Consider the following 27,045-nt stretch of genomic DNA (forward strand, 5'->3'; position numbering starts at 1 on the left):
TTATTTCTTAAAAGAAGTTTCCCTAACAACAAAATGATATCTATAGAATGACACTAAGTAATCACTGCAGAACTTGGTAAAAATCCAACAAAGCAATGGTTTCACCAACCTGATATATATTGGGACAAATGTGGTAAATGTAAACGAAAAGTGATTAAATCAATAGATACTCCTTTCAGTGGCTGAAATGAGATATAGAATGTTGTTCATAGTTGTTAGGACCTTAAATGTACATAATATTAAAAATATAAAAGTAGTGCACTTCTTATTTTGTCACCTATTCTCTCCAAAGTTCTTATATATTCATAAGAGTCTAACGTGGGAATGAATCAAATTGAGGAAGATTTATAATTTAACACAATTTATTTACAAAAAAGGTCAATTGATACATACGATAACCACCTTATAAATGCTAAAGGGCAAGAACTTTGTGTTAAGTATCCAAAACACATTCAACTGCAATCCAAACCTAGTTATTTTATCACTGACACATGGTAAGTACTAAATAATTATATGTTGCATGAATAATAACACGCATACACCTTTCCTAGGGCATAGATAGGAACAAAAAAAGCAGGTACTACATATCAAAAATTGAATCAAATCTATTGAGTTATCAGAGGAAAAAATTCAAAAAGGCCGGAAATTAAAAAAAATTAAAAACTGACCAAGATAATGATCATGTCCTAATAGTATCTACCATTGTTATTCATTGCTCCCAATTAATCACTTCCAGGCTAATCACTTCTCTCTGTGTCTCTCATACTTTAGGATCATTTGGATTTATAAAAAAAAGTTTATTTACGACTTCATCAATAGAGGTTTACTGATTTCCTTTATATGGAGATGTCATCACTTTCTAAAATTTCAATACCCATCTGGAGGGCTTATCCAATAAACACAAGCTTTTTGACCTATTCATCTTCTCCTTCTTTCAGTATTGTACTGAACAAGCTCATATGGGAACAAGCTATACTTTTTCTTTTATCTTTTAAATTTCAAATTCATTATCTAATTATCTTAAACCATCTTCTGTCTTTCATCTTCCTGTTCTATGCTCTGAACTCTAAAACTTCTTCACCAAAGTTAGATTTCCTATTCAGTGACCTCAAGATTTCCTCCCATACAGTCTTCACTGTTCCATAAACAACTACCATTTCATATCACATCCTTGTATTTAATTCTGTGGAAATACTCTTAGCGCTTTTGAATGTCCAGAAATAGTTTAAGGCCAGTTAAGCCTGACTATTTCTTTTTTTGGTCTGAGTAAAAAACTCATTAGAAAAGGTTTAAAAAAAAAATAACACTTTTTTTTTTTGTCTTTTTTCTTTTTGGGGCCGCACCTGCGGCATATGGAAGTTCCCAGGCTAGGGGCTTAATTGGAGCTGTTGCTACCAGCCTACACCACAGCCACAGCAATGCCAGATCTGAGCCATGTCTGTGACCTACACCACAGCTAACAGTAATGCTGGATCCTTAACCCACTGAGCAAGGCCAGGGATTGAACCCCCAACCTCACGGTACCTAGGTAGATTTGTTTCCACTCTGACACAATGGGAACTCCAGAAATAACTCATTTTACCTTAAGCAAAACTGCAAATATTTGATTCACTGCACTCAATCTGGCACTCAAAACTGCCTGGATAACTTAGGAATTAATTCTTCCTGAGCAAGTTATTTCTTACCTTCATATCTTACTTTACACTTTTACCTCTCCCATCATCACTTTAATTTGATAGCTTTACTTCATATTTATTGAGAAAAAATTTTTAAATAAGAAACTTCCTCCTTTTCCTTTATCAATGTACAAATTGCCTACATTATTACACATATCCTTTGTCTTTTCCCTATTTAAAGTAGAATAAATGTTAGAGTCAATCAAAGTTAAAATAATTAACACTGGAGTTCCCGTCGTGGCGCAGTGGTTAACAAACCCAACTAGGAACCATGAGGTTGCGGGTTCGATCCCTGCCCTTGCTCAGTGGGTTAACGATCCAGCGTTGCCCTGAGCTGTGGTGTAGGTTGCAGACACGGCTCCGATCCCACGTTGCTGTGGCTCTGGCGTAGGCCGGTGGCTACAGCTCCGATTCGACCCCTAGCCTGGGAACTCCATATGCTGCAGGAGCGGCCCAAGAAATAGCAAAAAGACAAAAAAAAAAAAAAAAAAAATTAACACTGTTGGAATCTTAGGCCATCCTGAATTTTTGGCACTTAACCCTTGCAGTTATTCCCATTTTCCCCTTTAGTATCATATTTCCCCCCTTCCCAGATTATTCTCATCAGGATAAAACTATACTATATAAATACCCATAATTTACAATAACAATAAAATCTTCACAGAACTAGAACAAACAATCCAAAAACAATATGGAACCACAAAAGACCCAGAATTGCTAAAGCAATGCTGAGGAATAAAAACCAAACAGGAGACATAACTCTCACAGACTTCCGACAATATTACAAAGCCACAGTCATCAAAGCAGTGTGGTACTGGTACCAAAACAGACATATAGACAAATGGAACAGAGTACAGAAACCAGAAATAAACCCAGACACTTATGGTCAATTAATCTTTGACAAAGGAGGCAAGAATATAAAATGGGAAAAAGAAAGTCTTTTCAGCAAGCATTGCTGGGAAACTTGGACAGCTGCGTGCAAGTCAATGAAACTAGAACACACCCTCACACCATGCACAAAAATAAATTCAAATTGGCTGAAAGACTTAAATAGAAGACAAGACACCATCAAACTCTTGGAAGGGAACATAGGAAAAACATTCTCTGACATCAAACTTATGAATGTTTTCTGAGGTCAATCTCCCAAAGCAACAGAAATAAGAGCAAAAATAAACCAATGGGACCTCATCAAATTGACAAGCTTTTGCACAGCAAAGGAAACCCAAAAGAAAACAATACAACTTACAGAATGGGAGAAAATAGTTTCAAATGATGCAACTGACAAGGGCTTAATCTCTAGACTATACAAGCAACTTATACAACTCAACAGCAAAAAAGCCAACAACCCAATGGAAAAATGGGCAAAAGACCTGAATAGACCATTCTCCAAGGAAGATATACAGATGGCCAAAAAGCACATGAAACAGTGCTCAACATCCCTGATTATTAGAGAAATGTAAATCAAAACTACCATGAGATACTACCTCACACCAGTGAGAATGGCCACCACTTGTAAGTCCACAAATAACAAATGTTGGAGGGGCTGTGGAGAAAAGGGAACCCTCCTGCACTGGTGGTGGGATTGTAAGCTGGTAATACCACTATTTCTAAGGTACCTCCTTATATACCTACCTCTATACATGGAGCTACCATATGACCCAGCAATCCTACTCTTGGGCATATATCCAAATAAAACTTTCCTTAAAAAAGACACCTGCACCCACATGTCCATTGCAGCTCTATTCACAGTAGCCAAGAATGGAGACAAACCAAACGTTCATCAAGAGATGGTTGGATTAGGAAGATATGGTATATATACACAATGGAATACTACTCAGCCATAAAAAGAGCAAAATAATGCCATTTGCAGCAACCTGGATGGAACTAGAGACTGTCTTACTGAATGAAGTAAGTCAGAAAGAGAAAGACAAATACCACGATATCACATATATCTGGAATCAAATATATGGCACAAATGAACCTTTCCACGGAAAAGAAAATCATGGACTTGGAGAATAGACTTGTGGTTGCCAAGGGGGAGGGGAAGGGAGTGGGGTGGTTGGGGAGCTGGTGGTTAATAGATGCAGACTATTGCCTTTGGAATGGATTAGTAATGAGATCCCACTCTATAGCACTGGGAATTATGTCTAATCATTTATGATGAAACATGATAATGTGAGAAAATAGAATGTGTACATGTATGTGTAAATGGGTCACTGTGCTGTACAGTAGAAAAAAAATGTATTGGGGGAATAACTATTAAAAAATAATAAAAAAAATTAAATAATGTATAAACACTTCTGAGATTTCCTGGTCCATAAAGCTGTTGCTATTTTGATTTTTTAATATCAATGGCATATATCTGGAATCAAATCAACTTTTTAAACTTATAGATATAACTTAGATATAACATATAGATATCTAAGACAAATATCAAAATGCTATATATTTCCCTCTATAGAATGAAGTATCATCATTCTACAAATTTTGGTATATTGTGATTTTCTTTCTATTTACTTAAAAATAATTTTTAGCCCACAACTAACATCATACTCAATGGTGAAAATATTAAAACTTTTCTTCAAAGAAAAAAAAACAGACAAGGATGCCCACCCTAGCCATTTTTATTCAACATAGTATCGTAAAACCTAACTAGAGAAACCAGGCAGGAAAAATAAATTAAATACATCTAATATGACGTGAGCTATGCTGTAGGTCGCAGACATGGCTCAGATCCCATGTTGCTGTGGCTGTGGCGTAGGCCAGCAGCAACAGCTCCGATTAGACCCCTAGCCTGGGAACCTCAGAAAAGACCAAAAAAAAGAAAAAAAAGAATAGACATTACCACATTTTATTTACTCGGTATTGAACTGTATATAGCTTTTTACATTACTTGGTATTAACCTATTTTACTTTTAATATTTAAAATGTAAATCTCATAGTTAGAACATCGTTGGGTTTTGTTGTTGTTTTTGGCTGTGCCTGAAGCATGTAGGGGTTCCTGGGCCAGGGATCAAACCCATGCCGTAGTAGTGACCCAAGCCACTACAGTGACAATGCCAGATCCTTAACCTATTGTTCCACAAGAGAAATCCCATAGCTATTTTAAAAAGTAAAATCTGGCAATCTCTTTCTGTTGAATGTAGATATTTTATACAGAGAGTTATTACTGATATACTTTGGTTTAAGTCTATCATATTGCCATTCATTTTATATTTGTCTAATATTTCTTTGCCCTTAAATTTTTTTACCTATTTTGAATAAACTGAATATCTTTAAGATTCTATTTTACCTCCTTATTAAAAGTATATATCCTTAGATATATATACATCTAAAGTATATAGTATACATATACATTCAGGTGAGTTATACTTCACATGTAACAACCTTTTACTTTCACTTCTCCCTCCCATTTCTGTACATTTTTGCAAATATTTTATTACTTCATATGTTATAGATGCTTTGTCTACTATCAACCAAGAGATTTTTTTTACAATGATTTTTATTTTTTTCCATTATAGCTGGTTTACAGTGTTCTGTCAATTTTCTACTGTACAGCATGGTGACCCAGTTACACTTACATGTATACGTTCTTTTTTCTCACATTGTCATACTCCATCATAAGTGACTAGACATATTTCCCAGTGCTACACAGCAGGACCTCATTGCTAATCGATTCCAAAGGCAATAGTCCACATCTTTAAGCCAAGCTCCCAATCCAGTCACTTCTATTTACCCATTTAGTTGTCAGTTCTGGAGCTCTCAATTTCTTTGTGTTGATCCATACTGCCGTCTGGTATCATTTTTCTTCTGCCTAGTAGGCTTCTTGTTAACATTTCTTGGAGTGTGAACATGCTGGTGATCTATCTTCCCAGCTTCTGTGTGTCTGAAAAGTCTTTATTAAACTTTCATTTTTGAAAGATACTTTTAATTGGTGTAGATTTCTGGGATAACATTCTTTTTCATTTTCTTTTTTTTTTTTTCTACTTCTTTAAAGAAGTTACTATCTTCTGATTGGGCTGTCTCTGCTAGGATCTGATAAACTGCTTACACTGCTTGGAGTTATCACATACCTCCCTTACACTCTGTTCATTTATTTTCCAGTCCTTTTTCTCTTGTGTTTTCTCTTTGAGTAATTCCCATTTCCATATATATATATATTCATTCACTACTTTTTTTTGGCAATATCAGCTATTAATGTCATCTATGGTATTTATCATCTCAGACATTGTAGCTCTTGTCCTTAAAATTTAGATTATATCTTTTTTAATATTTTCCATTTTCCTACTTAAATCTTCATTGTTTCTTCTTTCTGTATATGTACCATACAGTTATAACTATTTTAATGTCCTAGTCAACTAATTCTATCATGTGTATTGAGTTTTAACTTACAGATTTTGCTCCTCATGGAGCTGTAATTTTCTGCTTCTCTAAAAAGTAATAGGTTTTTATTTGATGTCAAACATTGTAAATTTTAACTTTTTATGTTCTGGATATTTCTTATTACTATGCATATTCTTGAACTTTCTTCTGAGAAGTGTTTAAATTACTTGCAAACAGTTTGATTATTTTGGTACTGTTAAGTTTTGTTAGGATTAGTTTTGTGCCGACTTCCACTTTCACTGTTAGGATTATGCTTTATTTCTGATGTAATTACTTTCTCGGTCATTTCTAATCCTTTTAGGTGTTTCCTTTCCTGGCCTCATGTAGTTTCTATTGCCATGCTGCTCTCTCCTTTCTAATGTTATGCTTTAAGAAATCTAAGACTCTCCAGACCTTTAGCTCTGCATCTGTCAAGCTCTCCCAGGGTTCCCCTTCTTTGGGCAGTATTCTTGAAACTCTCTCCCTGTATGAAGCCATGACAATTGGAAGACTTAATATACTCTGTACTCTATATCTCAAAGACTACTTTGCTGCACTGTTTAATGTCCATTACACTGTATATTTTGTCAAGTTTTCTGCTATCTCTGAGTGGAAGGAGATATCCAGTCCCTATCTCCACGTTTACCAAGAACACCAAGTCTCAGTTTATCTGAATGCTGAATTAGAAGAATCTGAGGCACAGGGAGAAAAGTTTGGCTTTGCCAGTGATCTAAGGATCTGAGAAGAGCTCATCTAGGGGGCCTGAAGCTGCACTAGTAACAAAAGGACAAGAAAAGCAATTTGACCCAGAAGAGACCACCTAAACTTTTAAACTGGTACTGCATTAATTTCATTGGGTAATTATAAATCTTGTCCCAAACAGGGATTAGAACTTACAATCAGTGTAATAATCTATTAAAATATATTTCACAGGAAGTATGTAAAGCTAACAGGAAAAAATATTTCAAACATCATATTTTCCTCTCCCAAACAGGAAAATTAGAGTAGGGCATATACAGTTACCTTGAGAAGTGCCTGAAAAAAGTTCCATAAGAGAACTTCTTTGAAAACTGTCTATGGTACAGTACTGATTTTTATTACTAATGATATAGTATGCTTTAAAGAAAAGAAAGAATTTTTTAAAAAATCACTTTCTTCTCATTTGGGTTAATCCAGTGCATCCATAAAGCAACTAATATTTGACAGATAACAAAGTAAACGGATGGCCTCAACAATGTGACATCTCTCATCATATCATGTTATATTAATAACTGACCTAAAAGGACACTTAAAAACGATTGTTGAGGAATTTCTTTTACAGGTTTTGTGGAGCAGTGAGTTAGGCCATGACCTCATCACCAAGCTGAGCACCTTTGGGCTGTGTAAGGAAACATTTTGTTGCTTTAGGGCAAGAAGCCTCTGAAGTTCTGCAACCTTCCTGCAGTAGCAAAAAATCAATATAGAGCTGCTGTATCTTTACTCTGTTTAATATAGAACCAGAATTTTCTGAGGCTGGTTCCTAAGTATTAAATTCTGTGCCTATGACAGGTACTTTCTTCCATGTTTTAAATGCAGATTTTTAATAATAATTTGGTAAAGCAACAAAGCCAAATATGGGTTCGAGGATTTTGAATTGAACTGTAAAATAGGCAGTGAATTTCTCTAATTTTCTTTGCTTTTAATTTGAAGCATTGTTTTCTAAAATTATTTCCTATATAAAATTTTGCACATAAACTTGATGCCATCTGTCTACTTTGTTATCTGTCAAATAACAAATATTAAATAACTAAAATAAAATATAAAATAGTTTGCTGCCACATCACTGAAAAGTCATGATAATACTTCTTAGGTAAGTTATGATAAAAATGTCCTCAGTAAAAATGTGATTTATTTCCCTAACATTGGCATTTTAAAGCCTAATGTGAAATTTTAGGAAAAATAATTATGCTAGATTTTGATACTTTCATTCATTGTAATCTTTGGCATCTTTTTTTCCCCATAATATCTAAACAGTTAAGCCTAATATTAACTATACCTGTGTTTTTCACAGTCAGAGTAGGTATTGCAGGATATCACTTGATATCTTGATAGCTAATCAATAGTTTGATTCAGCAAAATGTAAACAGCATTTGATCTTTAACAAGTATATTTCGTTGACAAGTAATAAACCACTAGGGCCATGTATAGAATGCTAATAGGATTAAAAGTTCAAATGTAATGCAACCTTATTTTTCTTTACATAATGATCCCCTTTTTTATTTTTTAAAATTTTTCAATTTTAAAACTGTCCTTGTTCACATTTAAGCATCTAACAGCTGCTTAATCTTTTTCAATATTTCATAAGAAATTTTCTAACAGATGCCAATCTTTTAGCTCTTCCTTATCTCATTTTAAATAAGACCTCATAAACCACATATTTGTAAAAATACATCATCACTACTCTTTCACCATTCTAACATAATTTAGTTTGGAGGCATCCACAGTGCTCTGCTTTCTCCCCTCTTGACTCACTTAATTCATGTAATAATTCATTCATTCATTCACCTACCCATTAATTTATCAAACATTTATAATGAGTACTTTTATTTATTTTTTTATTTTATTTTACTATTTATTTTATTTTATTTATACTGAGTTCCTTTTTCCTAGACCTTACTACTAAAAATAAAAATTTAACAAAATTATTTAAATTTTATTCTTGTTTTTTCCTTGTTTTATTTCCAGAAATAGATTACCTTATTTATATACATATATCAAAAAATACAGTTCAATTCACAATGAGGACATAGGAAGGATACCTGAATACAGGTTAAATATATATTTTTTGAGAATCAGCACCTAATAAAAACGTCTGAGATTCTAATCTAAGAGGGAACTGATTTCTTTTTTTTTTTTTTTTTTTTTTTTGGCTTTTTGCCTTTTCTAGGCCCACTCCCTCAGCATATGGAGGTTCCCAGGCTAGGGGTCTAATCAGAGCTGTAGCCGCCAGCCACATGGCAGGGCCACAACAACGCGGGATCCCAGCGCGTCTGCGTCCTACATCACAGCTCATGGCAACGCCAGATCTTTAACCCACTGAGCAAGGACAGAGATGGAACCCGCAACTTCATGGTTGCTAGTCGGATTCATTAACCACTGCGCCATGAAGGGAACTCCGGAACTCTTATTCTTAAACCCTGTACTTCTTTCCATCAAGAGTGATGCACAATGAAACAGACATGAACAGAAGCTTTCCGGTAGCAATATTTACATTAGTTGAATGGACTACCCAAACAAAATTTTAAAAACAGCTAATGTTTATTGACCATTACCTATTTCAGGCATTGTGCACATGTTTTTGTTTGTTTGGTTACTTTTGTATCTTGAAATAGTTTCCTGAACTAAACACTACTCTTAACCATAATTTTGCAAACAGGGAAACCAAGGCTCAAAAAATTAAGAAGCTTTCCCTTGTACACCCAGGAAATGATTAGATTTGAACCCAGGTAATTTCAGACTAGAGCCTGAATTCTTAACTGTTTTGCTGTGTTAACTCCATAATTCATTTATGGTGTCCGGAATCCCAGTATCTTTTTCTATCTTTGACAGTGTTTTAGTTTGATTCTTTTGACTTATGAACTTGCTCCTTATTCCTAAATCTCTTTTGCTCATATTAATGTTATCATTTCTTTCACATCTTCAGCTAACTGATGCTCAACTCCTTTTGCTTCTCAGGATTATCAAACTACCAGATCAATTGGAATTCAGGCAGTTCAGGGCTCCCGTTCTAAACTCAGACAGAAATTCAGTGTTAGTACAGAAGAATTCTTCGTTAAGAGTAGATTCTTAAAGAAATAAATTAAGCTTTTCAAAGTTATTCCAGGATAGAAAGCTTGGCTCTTAATAGACCAGACCTTAATTTTTTTTTTTTTTTTGGTCTTTTTGATGGCTGCACCCACGGCATATGGGGATTCCCATGCTAGGGGTCTAATCAGAGCTGTTGCTGCCGGTCTATGTCATAACCACAGCAACTCCAGATCTGAGCCGCCTCTGCGATCTACACTACAGCTCACAGCCAGATCCTTAACCCACTGAACAAGGCCAGGGATCAAATCCACAACCTCATGGTTCCTAGTCAGATTCATTTCTGCTGTGCCGCAATGGGAACTCCAAGGCCTTAAATTAATATTACATATCAGTTTTGACTAACAGTGAGGTAGGGCTCAAGCAACTAATAAGATGTGCTTAAGATGCATGCTTACTTCTACAACAGTCTTGATAAAATATTGGAGTACATAGCTTTCTTTTTTCTCCTCTATTTAGGAGTATAGCAATTTGCCCACATGAATTACACGACAAGCCTAAATGCTGTTCCTTTACATACGTTCATGAAGTCAGGAACTCTCTTTATATATCTAGTCTCAGAAGGGCCTTTGTTATTAATAATTTCCTGAACTAATTTTAAAATGAATACTGCTATTAATGCAAGGTTACATAAATACTGATGTTCTTTGATGTTTCCCTGAAAATATTTTCAATTTTAACCTAATTAAATATATTATTTTATCATTTGATAGGTGTTCTGTTTTCCTGCAGAAAACTTTGTTATAAAGGCTATCATTCTAAATATTTAAGAAAAACAAATTGTGTCACCCAAACAAAGATAATTAAAAAGTTTGAACTGTTTAATGCTTATTTTTCCTTTTCCAGTGGCAGATATATTAACAGTCTCCATTTCTCTGGAGTACTCATTTGTTATCATAAATATGACATCTATACAGATAATATAAGTAATAACAATATAAAATATAAAAACAACAGTCATACCACCTACAATTAAACAATATTTCAGAATATCAGTTTTCAAGTTTTATTGCATAATTTATTTTTATTTTAGTTTTAATCTTAATTATTTGATTATATATGTTCATAAACACATTTTAATCATATAGTTTTTAATTATCACCTTATTGCATACATATATGAAATTAAATGATTTATTATTTTGAACACCATTAAGACAATTTTTCATATTTGAGTTTATTTCCTTAGTCTATAACTAACTCACAAGTGAAATTTTTAGAATATAATAAATGTCTCTGAGCTGTTACTGAGGATATTTCTTGATTCTATTAGGATAAAACCCCTTATATTACAAGTAGATCTGATACTTAGGCACCATAAAATTGGTCCCTTGCTCTGGAGCAGTGCTGTGCAAGATACTATGTTTTTGAATGGTGATAAAGGTACAGGTTTTTCAGGCAAGAGTATATGATATATATGCCAACTTCAGTAAGAATGCACTATTTTCCTATAGGGTGGAAAGATCTGATAAAAGCTGATCATCATATGGATGGCTGGTCTCCTTAAGTGATGATAACATACCAGCTGCATAGAGTTGATTTGTGAGAAGGTTGGGCATTAAGTAGTGCTCAGAGTAGAATCAGACTTGGAGAACAGAGCACTCATGATGTCGATTCCTTACAACATTTCCATATATTGACCATAGTCATTCTATTCAGAGTTCATTTGACCTGGGCTGAAGTTGCTAAGAAGGAGAGGCTGGTTGACATCTACTTTGTTACTGTTTCCTCTTATATTACTAACTTTTTGGTGGGAATATGAGACCCAAAGTGCTGCACACTGGTTCCCACTCTCATAGGTCCAGGCGTAACTTACTATCCCAGACTAACATATCTCTGATCTTCCAGGACTGCTCTTTCAGACACCTTACTGAGCAACTAAATCCTCTGACACCGCCCAAGTATTTATGCGTATCTCTTTTTCAGGCCACTTTTCCCTCAAAAGTGTCCCCTTTATTGAAGGTTTGAAGTGCCCCTTTTGTTGAAGCATTGAAATGTATCAACTTCAATTCCGTGCTTTAAGGTCACATGCAAATGTATAAGTAATACCTACATATTACACTTGGCTTCCTGTAACCTAATCTTAAGATTTTTCTTCCTTTGTCAATTGGTCTTAGAGAGCTGCCCTTCACAACATAGGCATACACTAAGGGAGAGACAGTGGTACAATAGAAGATGTGATGAAAGTGCCACATCTTCATGTAATTTATTTGTGTCTTATGATGCTGCTTTGTGCCTTCTGCTCCTGCTTTAGGCTGTAGTTTAATATATATTTCCACTTTGGAATGGTTAGCATCTGTGCCTGCCTGACCTTATGACTCAACAGATCTGATAACACCAAGCTCATGATGAAGTGTTCTGATTCTTTATTCATGCACTCAGTCACTATGATTGAGGGCCCTAGATCACGTCAAAAGTCATGTTTTTAAATATAAAGTTGTTTTTGATAGCATGATGGTCCTACTCCAGAACTCTAGGAAACTATGCTGAGAATTTCCTAATGAACTACAAATTATTATTTGCCACTTATACTTTTAGCCCCATAAGATTTGCTAGAACATATGGCCTGAATTATCAAGAAGCTTGTACCACAACCTGGATTTGCTCCAATCCTCTTATCTTGAGCCCAAACAATACTCGCAGCCTGCAGTCATCTAAGATTGGATCAGAACCATATTCCCAAGAATGAGGTACATTACCTTCTAGCCCTAAGGGTTCCACAATGTGTTCTTTCTCTTAGTGGTAGGTGCTGGAAATGTGTAGGGCTACCAAGCTCTCTGTCTCATCTCAGGCCTCAGTGTCACGTTTTTTTAAAATGTCAGATTCCCAAGTCTGATATAAGTGACCTGCCAAAGCTGTAATTCCAGCTTCTCCATTTTTCTGCTTTTATAATTAGACTCTGGCTCTGATTTTCCATGTTGGTCTCTTTTAATGCTTCCATGGAGGCCCTATGTGTTCCACAGCATGTCTTGAGTTGAGAGTTGGATCATATGAACTTATCATTTTCTTTTCCTAAACTTAATGAGCAATGGCAAAAGTATGCTAATTAAACATTTCTTATAATGAGTATTTCTTTCTTCTGTTCAAGTGCTATAACTACATCACAACCTGCTTGTCATCTTCCATCTATATAGATTACTTCAACGCGCTAGGTGAGATTTTTGGTAACTGCCGATGGTAATGTTTACTAGGAATTGTCCTCAACCCTATTATAAGCAGCACTCATGATTTTCAAGAGATGGAGGAATGCTGTGGCCTAATAATTGATGTGAATGTCTGATCTCTAGGTACTGACTTTCTCATTCTGGATTTACCTGAAAGTCAAGGTTGAAACTGCAGCTTATTGAAAATATTTTATTTGGAAGTTATCACATATGCTTAAGTGAGGTATAAGAGCAGTAACACAGATAAGGTGGGAAAGCCAATAAAATGGTACAGTGTTAAACTGGCCCTTTATACCTGCAAGAGTGGCTTGATCCTCTAGGACTTTAAGAGCTTTAAGCAATGGTTCTAAGAACTATGTGCCAGAGAGACAAAAAGAAAAGTTCATCCTTTTGCTCCTAACCTGCTTTCATGAAGAGTAGTCTTTTCACAGGTAGCCATTACTTGCCTAATTGCTTATGCCAGAAGAAGAAATGGACCCTCAGATATTCCATGCTAAGATCTCAAGCAAGCTCAAAGGACATCAACAAGAATTATGAATGTCCGGTTGCACATCTATGAATTTGGTCACTGTGAATGAGACCTGGCTGGGGTAGAGTAACAGCCTTAAGATTTGAGGTGGCATGTGAGAAATGTTGGGTGTAGGTCATATCATTCTCTCAGTTTTCCCTTATGCAGGATTTAAGAGAAACATAAGTAGCAACTGCTTTTCCCTTCTTTCATATTTTTTTTCTTTTTAAAAATTCATGTGGTTCACTGTTTTTCTTTATTCTCATTTAAGAGCAGCAGTACTTACTATGAGCTGTGTTGAATCCAATGGGTGCCAGGATTCAAAGATTCAAAGTACTATGTGGGGAAATTAAACTGTGTGTATATATTTTTTCCAAATCTCTACAGATTTTCCTAGTCTGATATTGTCCTTCTAGTATGTGTATTATATTCCCATTTATTTTGGTCATTTCAAACCTAGGTGGGATTCAAATTAAACTCTTAGTGTCTTTTGCTTTCCTCTCCTGAATATCTGCAAGGACTCAGTCTCATATCTACTTTCCTTCTGTCACTTCAATGGTCATACTCTGATAATCATAGTATACATTACCCATTGATAAGCATTTCTCATTGTTTTCACTATAGCCACCTCTAGATGTTAAAATGGTGTTAATACATACTTTTATTTTATAAATAAAACAGAGGTCATTAAGAAAAGGTAAATAACATGCATAAAGTCAAAATGTAAATTAGTTATGTAGCCAAGATGAAAAATATTATTTCTATTAATTCTCAAAGAAAGTAAATTTTATCATTTTCTATAAAAATTGTTAGATACAAATCTATAGGCATGGTGAAATTTAAAAAAAAGTACAAATAAAGAAAAAAATGAATATAGTACCTCTGTGATTTAGTTTCCTCGTTTGTGAGAAGGAACATGAGATAATTTCATTAAATGATATCTGAGTCCATTTCAGCTCTAATATGCTGTAATTCTAAATAAACCATAAGCATTCTGTTCTGATATTGACACTGATTAATAAACTGGCTACTCCATGCTGAGCCATGAGGTATATTCAAAACTTTTAAATGGAAATATTAGAAACTCACTCTAATTGGCTTTAAAAAAGAGTGGGTAAGGGGAGAGAATTTACTGCCAGCATATTAGCTTATCCACCTGAAACACAGTGACAGGAAGCCAAATTAAATCTCACTAATAATAGGAATTAGGAACACTTAAGTCAAAAAAATGATATTGCTCTCTCTTAATTCTGGGCCACATGGTCTCTCAGCTCTGCATTTATCTACCTATGTACTTCATTCTTTTCCCATGACACAATGATTATTATTATTATTTTTTCTTTTTTTAGGGGCCACGTGTGGCATATGGAAGTTCACAGGCTAGGGGTCAAACGGAGCTGCTGCTGCCGGCTTATGCCTCAGCCACAGCAACCACAGGATCTGAGCCTTATCTGCAAACTATACCACAGCTCATGGTGACATTGTATCCTTAATCCACTGAGCAAAGCCAGGGATCAAACACGCATCCTCATGGATACTAGTCAGATTCGTTACTGGTGAGCCATAAGGGGAACTCCCACATGGATTATTTTGTATTTTAGCATACTCACGGCCACATAAGTAATCTCAGCCAGGCTTTGCTACACTTAACCAGTTTAAAGGCATAACAGAGAATAACTGAAATTGCTCTATCCCAATTTTAAATCTATGGAAAGAAGTTTAGAATGGATCTAAAGTCAACTGTGGCAGGGGGACAAATTTCAGAGTGCAGACTAACTGCCAGAGTGCAAGTATGTTCACAGGGCAGAGATTTTTGTTAAAAGTTTGGAAGGCACAGACCAAGAAAACACTCTAAAATGCATTTAGTACAAACAGAAATTATGATACTATTTCCAAACATAGAGAGTGGATTACTAAAACTGATACATCTTCCAACCAGATCATATAAACTTAATAACATTAGAGAAAACTCAATATGATATATGATACTAGATTTCTATGGAAACAACAATCAATTAATTTCTGTAGCATTTTCTCTATTTGAAAAATAAATTTGTGTTCATATTTGTTTTATTAATCTACAGAAGAAACACCACCCACAAAAAAATCATTCCAAGTAGTCACAGACTTGTGCACTAGACAGTTTTAAAACTTCAATATTTCTGACTAATTAAGTGTCTCTCTGATACAGCCAGGGGCAGGCGCTCTCATGATGCTCTAATGACCTGTAAAATCTAAGCAACTAAAAAGCTTTAAGACCACAAATTGGGAACATGGAACCAAAAAATAGAGACTCAGCTATTCTTTTTAACATTTAGGGTTGACTGTAGCCAAAATGAAATATAATAGTTGTGAACTACATTTCTGTATAGAAAACTTAAGATTAGTGTGAAATGAATGTAAAGAAGTAGATGCAGTAAAAATTTATGAATTCACTAACACAAGTGTGGAGAATGGTAAGAGACATTTACCTGCATGCTATCAAAACAATAAAAAGGGGTGAAAAGTAAGGAATTCTCAAGAAAAAGTTAAAGCTACTATATAAAATTTACTATTATAGTATTTCATACATATTAACCATTTGGAGAGTTGTATGAGATTTTATTACCATAGAAATATATATTTATTTTATTTATATATACATATAAAATATATTCTAGATTAAATTCAAATTAAATTCAAGCCATTCATTCTTTTCCTCTAGTAACCTGCTGACCATAGGCCAACTAATTCTTATTCCTTAGTAAATAGAAGAATCAATTGTTATATCAACTTTATAGAAGCAGCAAATGGGAAAAGTGGTTATTTAAAAAATATGCATACTTTGAAAGTGATAAGGAGAAAAAGAAAGTATTTTTCATGAAGTGATCGGGCTATCTACTATACATAAAACAACTGGAAGCCTCAGTGAGTTAAGAGTAATGAATACACCATGATTAAAAATACTATATAAAGCTAATGACAGCCCCATGAGAAAATGAAAGCTACTTATGAAAACATAGTTAAATAAAAATATTTTTTTTTTATCTCATGCAGTCAATGGACAGGTATTTCTTATTGCTATGTCATTCTTTAGTTTCCAAAGCCTGGTCACTTATGCAACCTGAATTCTCAATTGAAACAGCGCAAAGAGGAAGGTAAAAGTAGACCAGGAAATTGAGGTCAGAGGGGCTGAATTGTCACATGGTTAAAAATGTGGTCAAGATTTATAATCTGATGATCACCCTCATGCAAACTGAAAACAATTTCCATTTGGATTTATAATCTCTAATGCCCACTTAATATGAGATAATGACAATTCTATAAGAAATGACACGTTAAAAATCCCTTGAAAATGACAACCATTTGATGAAGGTAGATCATGTCACTTACATTCTTTTTTATTCCTCCTTTAAGTGGCAAATGAGTATTTATTTTATGGGAATTATTTCACCTTCTTCTTAATCTCAACAGCTTAATGTGAAGGAAGAGTTACAAATATTTTCATTTTATTTGCAGCATTTTCAGAATAAGAGTTATTGAAAATTATGTCAGTATTATTTGAGAAGTAAATAATACATGGGTATTAATGAATTGATTTTTGATGATTTTACCAATATTTTAAAAAATTAACTAACCCTTCTTCATATATGTAAGCACACACACACAGATTAATCACGAAAGAAAGTGGAATAGTCAGATCAAGGTCCTTCTTCCCGTATATCCTACTCCTTTTTGCAAGGCAGGGCATTTTGATGGCCTAGATTTCTCCTTGGGGACATATGTGTCTAATGTAATTGACTCTTTTTGATGTGCTATGTCTGTTTCAAATGGAATGGAACATAAAATGGGACTTTTCTTATTCTCTAAGAATTTCAGTTAAAGGCTCAGAATCAGATATGATTAGTGATATATGTCTCCACATGCTAAAAAGAAATATAATCATGTACTCAGAGGATTTACTAAAAGGGTAGCAAATGGTCCAGTGATCAACCTCAGTAGCCTATATGAGAAAATTGAGTAAAGGAAAATCTTCTTTAAAGGGAATTTCAAAGCCCGTAACTACTCTGATTTGGTATTTTTTGTTTGGTTGGTTGGTTGGTTTTTTTCCTTCTCTTGCTTAATAATGGAGGATAGAAGGTATATGACAAGAGTAAGCTGGAAAATACATTGCCTGTGTTAAAAAATGGTTAGAAGGCCCACAGGGATCTTCCTTAATTGTTTGACAACTATCTATATGCACCTCAAAAAAGCCAGCATGTAAAAACTGTATTTGACTCAGCCTTAAGAGAAATACAAAGTAAAAACCTTGCCCTGCTTCTAAAGTCTCTGCATGCTGCTGAATTCTGGAGGAGTTGAAATTGACAGATGAGGGTTAGGTCATGGAGATAGTAAAAAGTAAGTGATAGATCGTTACATGACTTCCTTGGCTCTCAGAAAGCCACCTAATAGGTAGGAGAGCAATGACTGTGATGTGTGGAGAAGGTGTAAAAGTAGATGAGGCTAATATTATTAATGAGAGATTAAAATTTAACATCGGATTGGATGGCATACTTTAATATATAATAAGACTGCATTTTAGGATTGCTTCTGTCATAAGTTCATTCAGTAGCTTTTTTACTCTTAAGGCGCAATCATTAGGATCTAAAAATCATTGGCTCATCTGCATTTTCTTGTTTAGGAAGATGAAATTTAGTAACACTACTCTGGCTATTTGTGCTGTTCTTCAAATCCTATACTTTCCCCACAAAGTGCTTGGGCCAAAAATATATTAATGATATATATATCACACTGGTCAGAAGGTTTAATAGACTGATTATGATTCATCACATTTATTCAACCACTTCTTCAATAATAAGGATGAATGTGTGATGATGATGGCTAGAAATATGTGGGTTTCCATGTTGCTTGCTATGAAGAGATTTCACAGTAAATAAATACAAGCAATTAGCACCTCAAAACAACCTTGGTTCATTTTCCCCTTTCTGGTTTCAATGTTAACTAATTTTCTTGAACTTCTTTTAATATTTTCAAAATTAATTATAATATTCTCTTTCTTATCACTATTATGTGACAATTTTCTATTCCCAGTAGTCACGAATCCTTCATCAACGATGGCTCTGGAGCCCAATACTTTAATTAAATTTAAAATGAAATTTCATGTATGGGTATTTCTAAAGTATTTTTTACACTCAAAACCATTTTTATTATTTAAAGGAAATGAAGTTTCATAAAAATAAAAATATTGAATACTTAATTAAAAAAGTAAAAATAAACCTCAATTTTTATAGTGGATATGAATTTAATTTCTGTAAGATCTGCTAAAAAAAGTTAAAATTTGAAAACCTCTTTTTTAGAGATACTTAAGTTATTTTAAATATACAGGGATATATATGTTTATATTTATATTTTTTATATATAGCACACATACATATCAGCACACACTTATAGCACATGTGTTTGGTGTTGGAGAAAGGTAATTAAACACAAAGTCTTCTACCAGCCCAGAAATCCTCTCTAAGATTCCTCTCGAAGGAATAAGAGAAAGAAAATATTCTTATTATTAAATTAGAATTAAGCCAGAATGTGATGTCTACCACAGACACAGAAAGAAGTCTTACCCTTTTATACAGCCAGTCATATACAACTCATTACATAACATGTTCTTAGGATAAACAATACCTAGTCTTCAAGTAAAAGAATTTGACAACACCATTTGTCATAGATAGTAAATCCTAGATTTATTGGAATGCTAACTGGCTTTATCCATTGAAAAAATAAACTTCTTACATCTTTATGACAGGAGGTAGTTTTGGAGCCAAGCGGCCTGCTCAACTTTGGCTTCCATCCTCCCATAGGCACTAGGTAAAAGGGGCACGCTCTTCCTTAAGGATGACATTTCAGTGAGTTGGTTCCCAGGCCCTTGAGCAAGGCATTCCTGGGTTGCAACAGACATAAGTCTTAACTAACATTTAAAAGGATTAAACTGCAAAGAGAAAGATAATTAAATTAAAACTACAAGTTTTCTAAAGTAAATGCTCTAAAAAAAGATAAAAAATGATAGTTCCTGTTGTGGCTCAGTGATAATGAACACAACCAGTATCCATGAGGATATAGGTTTGATTATTGGCCTTGCTCAGTGGGTTAAAGATCACAGCATTGCTGTGATCTGTGGTATAGGTCTAAGATGTGCCTCAGATTCTACATTGCTCTGTCTGTGGTGTAGACTGGAAGGTGCAGCTCTGATTTGACCCACTAGCTGGGAAGTTGCATATGCCACAGGTGTGGCCCTTTAAAAAAAAAAAAAAAGATGAAAATAAAGAAAAGGGAAAAATTGAGCTGGCAGAGTCTCTTCCTTTATTTTCAGCTGGGAAAATTAAGCTTTCTTATTTTTAATTTTTAGTCTGTATTTTACCATTATAGTGCATGTATAGAAGCTTTCCTATTAATTTTAGAGGTAAGAGTATTTCACAGTCTTTTTAAGGAAAAAAGGGCACCTTTATTTTCCAGTATTTTAAGCTCCAAGACAAAACTGACTTTAAAAAATTAACTTTAGGATGATCATTGAAATAGATTTTGCTTTTCCAGTTTATTACCATGTTCTATTCTCAACAATGCTCTTTAATATATATTTAAAAATAACTACCTAAGCTCTATATCAGAGTTTTCTATGGCATAAAATATCCCATTTTTATATTTTTATATTTATGTTTATAAAATACATACATAAATAAGTGTACTGATCAGTGATTTTTTACAAAATTAAAGTGATGAAACCAGGATTCCGTATGACAGAACATTACCAAAAGCTCCTCTGTGTTTTCACTCACTACACTTTCTCAAAAGAACTACTATCCTGAATGTGATAACCCGATTTTGTGCTTAATTTTTGAAACTTAAAGAAATGGAATATAAATAATTCATTCTCATGTCTTATGTCTGGCTTATCATATTTGTGAGATCTATGTTGTAATGTATGGAATGGAATGTTCATTCTCAGCATTCTATGATAATCTCCTGAATCAATCTGTCATGATTTACACATTCCAGCAACTATGGATATCTGGGTTATATATGGTTTGGGGATACAAAGAATAATGCTATCAATGTGCTTATACATACCTTTTGGTGAACTTATATACATTTTCGATTAGGTACAAGCCTATAATTTGAATTGCTAGGCCATAAGATATGAATGCTCACAGAGCTTTGGTTGATATTAGCAAATTATTTTCCAAAGAAACTGTACCAATTTAACCTCGTTAAAACAGAGTACAAGAAATTCAGTTCATCAATATCTCAAGTAATGCTTTTCTTTTTTTTTGTTTGTTTGTTTAGTTGTTGTTTTTTTTTCCACTTAGTTTGAGCTGCTAGAAAAAAGTACCACAATCTGGGTAGCTTATAACCCACAGAAATGTTCTGCTCACAGTTCTAGAGGCTGGGAATTCCAAGATCAAAGCACTAGAATGGCTGAGTGAGGGGTCTTTTCCTGGGTCACAGCCAGCACAGTTCTCATTATAGCCTTTCCTTCCAGGGGTAGGGAGCTATGTTGTCTCTCTTTTGCAAGAGTATTAATCCTATTCATGAGAGCTCTACCCTCATGACCTAAAGTCCCGACCTACTAATACTATTACCCTTGCAGGTCAGGATTTCAACCTATGAATTTTGGGGGAAACACAAACATTCAGAGACAGCAGTTACTTTTTGTGTGAATAGTAATATCTCATCATTTTATTTGTACTTCGCTGATGAAGATATTAATATAGAGACAAATATACACATAAATATTCTTTCATGGTGTGGGTGTGTGTTTATGTGTGTGTGAGAGAAGTATAGTTTTTAAATATTTTTGTGGAGTTCCCCTCGTGGCGCAGTGGTTAATGAATCCGACTAGGAACCATGAGGTTGCGGGTTCGGTCTCTGCCCTTGCTCAGTGGGTTAACGATCCGGCGCTGCCGTGAGCTGTGGTGTAGGTTGCAGACGTGGCTCGGATCCCGCGTTGCTGTGGCTCTGCTGTAGGCCAGTGGCTACAGCTCCGGTTGGACTCCTAGCCTGGGAACCTCCATATGCCGCGGGAGTGGCCCAAGAAATAGCAAAAATAAATAAATAAAAATAAATATTTTTGTCAATTGCTTTGTCTGGACTTTTATTCATTTATGCTAAGTCTGAATGTAAGTTATTTTGGATATATATACTGCAATTATCTTCTTTAAGAGACATGATATTCACTCATAGTAGTGTCATTTGGCAAACTAAGAATTATTAATACTAATGTATAGTATAGCTTGTCCACTTTCTAAAGTTTTTAAACCTTTTAAAGAAATTTTTGATTATCCCAACTCAAGAAGATATTCTTGTAAATTTTCTACTAGAAGCTTTATAGTTTCACATTTCATATTTTGATATGGAATTCATTTACAATATTTTATCATCTCAAATTTCCATATGGATAGCCAATTTACACTGTTTATTGGAAAGATTATTTTCTCCAAGGGCATAGTAATGGAATTTTTGTCATAAATCAAAAGCTTATACGTACATGGGTCTTTCTCATATAACTAGTCTGGTTTATTGGTTTATTTATCTATTACTGCATCTTTGTATATTGTTAGTTGCTATAGCTTTATGAAGTATTCATCAAAATTTTCCAGCTTTATTCTTCTGGGTCTTTTTATGTTGAAGTCATAGTTCTGACTTCATACAGGTCTTCTATTGTATTACACTAAAATTTCAAAACAGAAAACTCTTTCTTCCACTGTTCTACTTCATCAAGTAATCCAATATTTCAAAATATGAGGTAATATATCATCCTGTTTAAAAATATAGCCTTTAAGTCGGAAAGACAGAGTATGACGCCCAGTGTTACTACTTAAGAGAGGAACAGCATTTGGCAAGTAACAATGTATCTCTATGACACTCAGCTTTCTAATCCATAGTTAGGAATAAAAATAGTAATATAAATTATTTGTAAAGTTTTATTATTTTTTTATTGGACAGCTATCATCTTGTTGTATATGTACCACACTTCAGATATTATTTTTATGTCCTGAGAATATGCAAAAGAACAGAATTGTCAATAAACCCTGCCCTCAATGAAGTTTAGGTTCTAATGCAGACAACAAACCAGTAAATTCCAATAGACAAATAAATATGGTATGTCAGCCAGCTGTAGATAGTATGGAGAAAAATAATATAATCATTGCTCTGTCAGTCATCCTGCTTCCACCCAGTTCTGTCATTGCATAACTGGCTCATGAATAAAGTGACCATGACAGCAGTGACAGAAATTATACACCAGAGCAGAATATAGGATTTACATTATCCAGAACAGAGCTGGTTACAGCCACCGCAGAGCGCCAATATGCCCATGGTAGAAACAAATGCTAAGCCTCTGTTATGACACGATTTCCTGGGATTAGCAGCCATCTCAATAAGTGGAAGAAGCAGTTCATGTTCTCACTGTATTAGACATTTACTCTTGATATGGATTTTTCTTCCATGTCTACAATGCTTCTGCCAAAGTAACTATCAATAAATTTACAGAATGCCATACTCACCATGTTGGTATTACAGACAGCATTTCTTCTGATCAACCAAATAATTTCCTAGGCAATATTGTTTGGCAATGTGCCCATGTCCATGGTATTCACTGGATGTACATGCACCATATTGAAATAGCTGGCTTGATAAAACAGTGCAATGATCTTTTTAATTCTTGCCTGTGGTTTTATCTTATAGATGTAGGAAGGTTTTCTCCAGGATGTGTTAATCAGCAATCCATATATAAAGATGTTTCTCCCATAGCCAAGATTCATGGATTAATGGATACATGACTCAAAGGGTGAAAGTACCTCTTTGCTATTACCACAAATGATCCATCAGTGGACAGAAAAGATTTTCTGTCCTATTACTTTAGCTTCTAATAATACAGAAGTCTTAAATCCAAAAGGAGGAATGCTTATATCAATGAAAAAAAAATTGACTCTACTGAACTAGAATTTGAGATGATAATCTAATCACTTTTAGTTCCTCAAGCCAATAAATAAACAGGCAAAGGAGTTTACAGTTCTGGGTGGGTAAGTTACTCTAACAACCAAGGGAAGAGTGGGTTGCCACTACATAATGTGGAAACAGAATGATAAGTCTGAAACACAAATGATCCCTTGAATTGTCTCTTAGTTCCTCCAAATTCTACCATTAAAGTCAATGGAAAATTTGCATTGTGCTCAAAGGAAGCATATTTTATTATTGTTTTTATTGAAAATTAGTCTGTTTAAAGAGATGTATATGGATGCTAAGTGACAAAAGGTAGACTGCACTGGCTTTATAATGCCAAAGCATTAATTTAACTAATCTGTACTACTTTTTCTGGAATATCCTTACCTCTAGATTTGTGATGAAAGTTGGCCATAAGAAATATTCTTGCAAAGATTCGGAGGAAGGAATGAAGCAGCAACTCTATGCTTTTTATGTGCAGAAAGCTACATTAAGTTCATTAGGCACTTTTGTAGCTCATACCTGTTGTTGCTTTCTGCTGACTGAACTTGGACCAGCTGGGCAGCAGAGGGTCTGCAATTAATATATTCTCCCCTGGATTCTCCTTCTGCTTCTATGGCTCCTGGGCCAGTGTATATTTCACTCTATGAAGATGGGCAGCAGCTTCTGTGTAGTACATCAATTTCATCCTGGTCAGAAAAAATGAGAACTAAAATGGGTTCCAGTCAATCTTGGGGGTTTGAGTTTGTGTGCGAATCCCAGTTTATTTTTGCCCTCCCTTTCATCCATCTTTACTTCCGAATCCATCTTTCTTTCCTAACTTTTGTATAATGCAACCATGGAGCTCCAGCATCAAATATGGAAACTGAGTTCTGACAGAGACAAACAGTACGTCTGTTTGTCTCACTGAACTCTAATTGACAAAAGTGGAATGTTTTCATTGAGAAGAACACAGTTGGGTAAACATCAAAAAGGAGAAGAATGAGTTGTTGTTTTTTTTTTTTTTTTTTTTCTTTTTAGGAGTTCACCAGGATGAACTGAAGTTAAAAAAATAGGTATTAAAGCTAAAACCAGTAAAATTATTCACAGAATGATTTAAATAGAAATTCATTATTCATGGATTTGTATATGTGAATTTGTGAACTTACTAAAATTTATTTGTAAGTCTAAAATCAGTATTCCCAGTGCTTTCGAAGTCATTTACAGATGTGTGCTGAATGGTAAAAATTTTGAGTTACTTAACACACATTGTCCCAATTTAGGTTTAACAAAACAATGCTCTGACTCATGTTTCAGCCCTTATACTTTAAATAAGAGACAATTTTGTGGAATATTTAGGGCAATTTTTTAAAAAAAGCATTTCGATGCTTATTTTGGTGATTTAATAGTTTAAAGTGGCCCTTTAGTGCTAAAGTGCTAGTTTATATTCCTAATCATAATAAGATTGTAATGTGCATTATGAAGAAAATAATGTTTTGATAAACTTTACTCAGGAATATCTTACAGGGCTGCTGGTCAGCAATGTTAATGAATGGATGATATGTATATCCAGGAAAAGGAAGAGGAACTTCACTAGTCTGTACATGCGGCCATTATAGAAGGTACTAACCTAATGCCTGTGGTGCTTGATGAAACTATGGAAAAGATGGGAAAGCAGCTAAATTTGTGAATTTAGGAGATGACGACAAATTTTTAAAACTATGAATGAAGAGCACTCTTGCGAGGCTGAACATCTAAGATATTTATAGACACATTTCCCAGAGTCAGGAAAATGTTAAACTCTCCTTTGCTAATAATGGTTGGTTTCACAACTCAAAAGGTGATACAGCATGAAAATCTTAAATTTACAGGCAAGGTAGCTTCTGCAGATCAAGAGGCCATGAAAGAATTTTTTTCAAAATAAAAAAATATTATATAGGAAAAGTTTATAGGTAAGAGAAATTTTTTCAAAACTGAGATGACTGACTTGTTTTATGAGGAAATTGACTAACAGATTTATGCAATTCAAATGATCTCCTAAACCCCTCATTTTAAATCATTTGAAGACCATGCAATTAATTATTTAATAAACAATATGCTTTTAAACAGAGATAACTATAAAACAAAGCTATGTATCAGGTGGCTGATGAAAATATGACCAGTCTCTCAGGATCCTAACCTTGTATTTCCCTTAGGAGTCATGAGCCCTTATTTACTAATTCAATTATTGGTGTCACCTTTCTAGACTATAACAGCCCTAAATAATTAAACTTACACACACACACACACACACACACACATATACATATGGTGTGTTGAAAATGATGCTATAAAATAATAACTATTTTTAAGTTGGTAGGCATCTTAAATTAAGCTCTCCCAAAATGTGACACTTTAATAGTGGTAGGCTATTTTCTAAGAATGCCAGAATTTATATAAACATTAGATTCTTATTTTATTAAATGTTCTAAACAAAAACATTTATAAATTATTTGGTTTATATATTAGTTTCTTCAAAAATGTACCTGGAAAACTTGCAATCATCAAAATTTAGAATTTATGAGATCAGAGGTGTTTTTTATTAGATCCCTGGATTAACAGATAAAATGGAATTTTCATGTAGCTCTTAGGAAGAAAGCAGCGTGGCATATAGGAAATAAGTGAGAACTTAAAGATTTCACTCAAATAATTAAATAAGAGTTACATGCTTCCTCAGACTATGTTAATCATTCAAAGGCTGCAAGCTTTCCTAGGGAAATAAACTGCTAAGCCAATGATGAGCTAATGAGTGGGAGAAAGAATTCTATTGTATGTAAAATATTTCATTATATAGTGCTTCTTATTATTCTACACAGCTATGGTAGAATTGCTAGAGAACACAACTTGTCCCTGGAACTGTAGGAAAACTCTATTTAGCCAAGATCATTTCATTTTCAAAGATAATAATAGAAAGTTTTGCTACTTTGTTATTAGATCCCTTATTGTAATCACTAAAGTGTGTTTCAAGTCATCATTATAGAATCCATCAGTAAATTCTTGTTTACTGAAGATTTAGGTAATAATGTTAGTAATAAACTGGACCATATTTGAATCATGAACAAATCAGTCTCAAGGAGTCAACCTATAAAATCATATTTTACATCTGAGCTCAATACATCTTATAGAAGACCAGCACAAACTCCAAACTATTAACCAGTGTTTACTTATAAATTTATCCCAGAATTCATGCCACTGGTACAAAAATTAATATAGTGAAGCAATTACTTACTGAATAGTGCTCTGATAGGCTTTATGAATTAATGTAGTATTCAGAGACTAGCTTAGAACTAGAAAGAGCCTGCAAATTATTTGATGATGATAATGATACCAGTAACCATGCCAACTGATCTGTTTCATTTTCTAATCAGGCATTAGATATTTTGTCATTGACATAGACTATATACTGACAGGGTACCTGATACATTGATTAGATATATTCTTCCCCTTACTATCCTACCATTAGTAAACATTATTTATGTTTTATTCTGAATAGTTCTCAC

General features: G+C 34.2%; 1 long non-coding RNA gene across 8 annotated transcripts in view; it reads right to left on the reverse strand.

The window, feature by feature from the left end:
• Nucleotides 1–27,045, reverse strand: part of LOC110259771 (uncharacterized) — a 548,103-nt gene that overhangs the window by 234,968 nt on the left and 286,090 nt on the right. For 6 of the 8 annotated variants that reach the window (XR_014838230.1, XR_014838226.1, XR_014838228.1 and 3 more), the window contains one exon: nt 24,050–24,216. The exons of the other annotated variants lie outside the window; for them this stretch is intronic. This is a non-coding gene — a long non-coding RNA (uncharacterized LOC110259771). The remainder of the gene's footprint in view (nt 1–24,049; nt 24,217–27,045) is intronic. 8 annotated transcript variants of the gene reach the window in all.

The sequence above is a fragment of the Sus scrofa genome, chromosome 2 (genome assembly GCF_054392235.1).
Source record: "Sus scrofa isolate SSC_HxYL_T2T_F1_AM1 chromosome 2, Sscrofa_HxYL_maternal_Yorkshire_Landrace_v2.0, whole genome shotgun sequence".
NCBI classification, from domain to species: Eukaryota; Metazoa; Chordata; class Mammalia; order Artiodactyla; family Suidae; genus Sus; species Sus scrofa.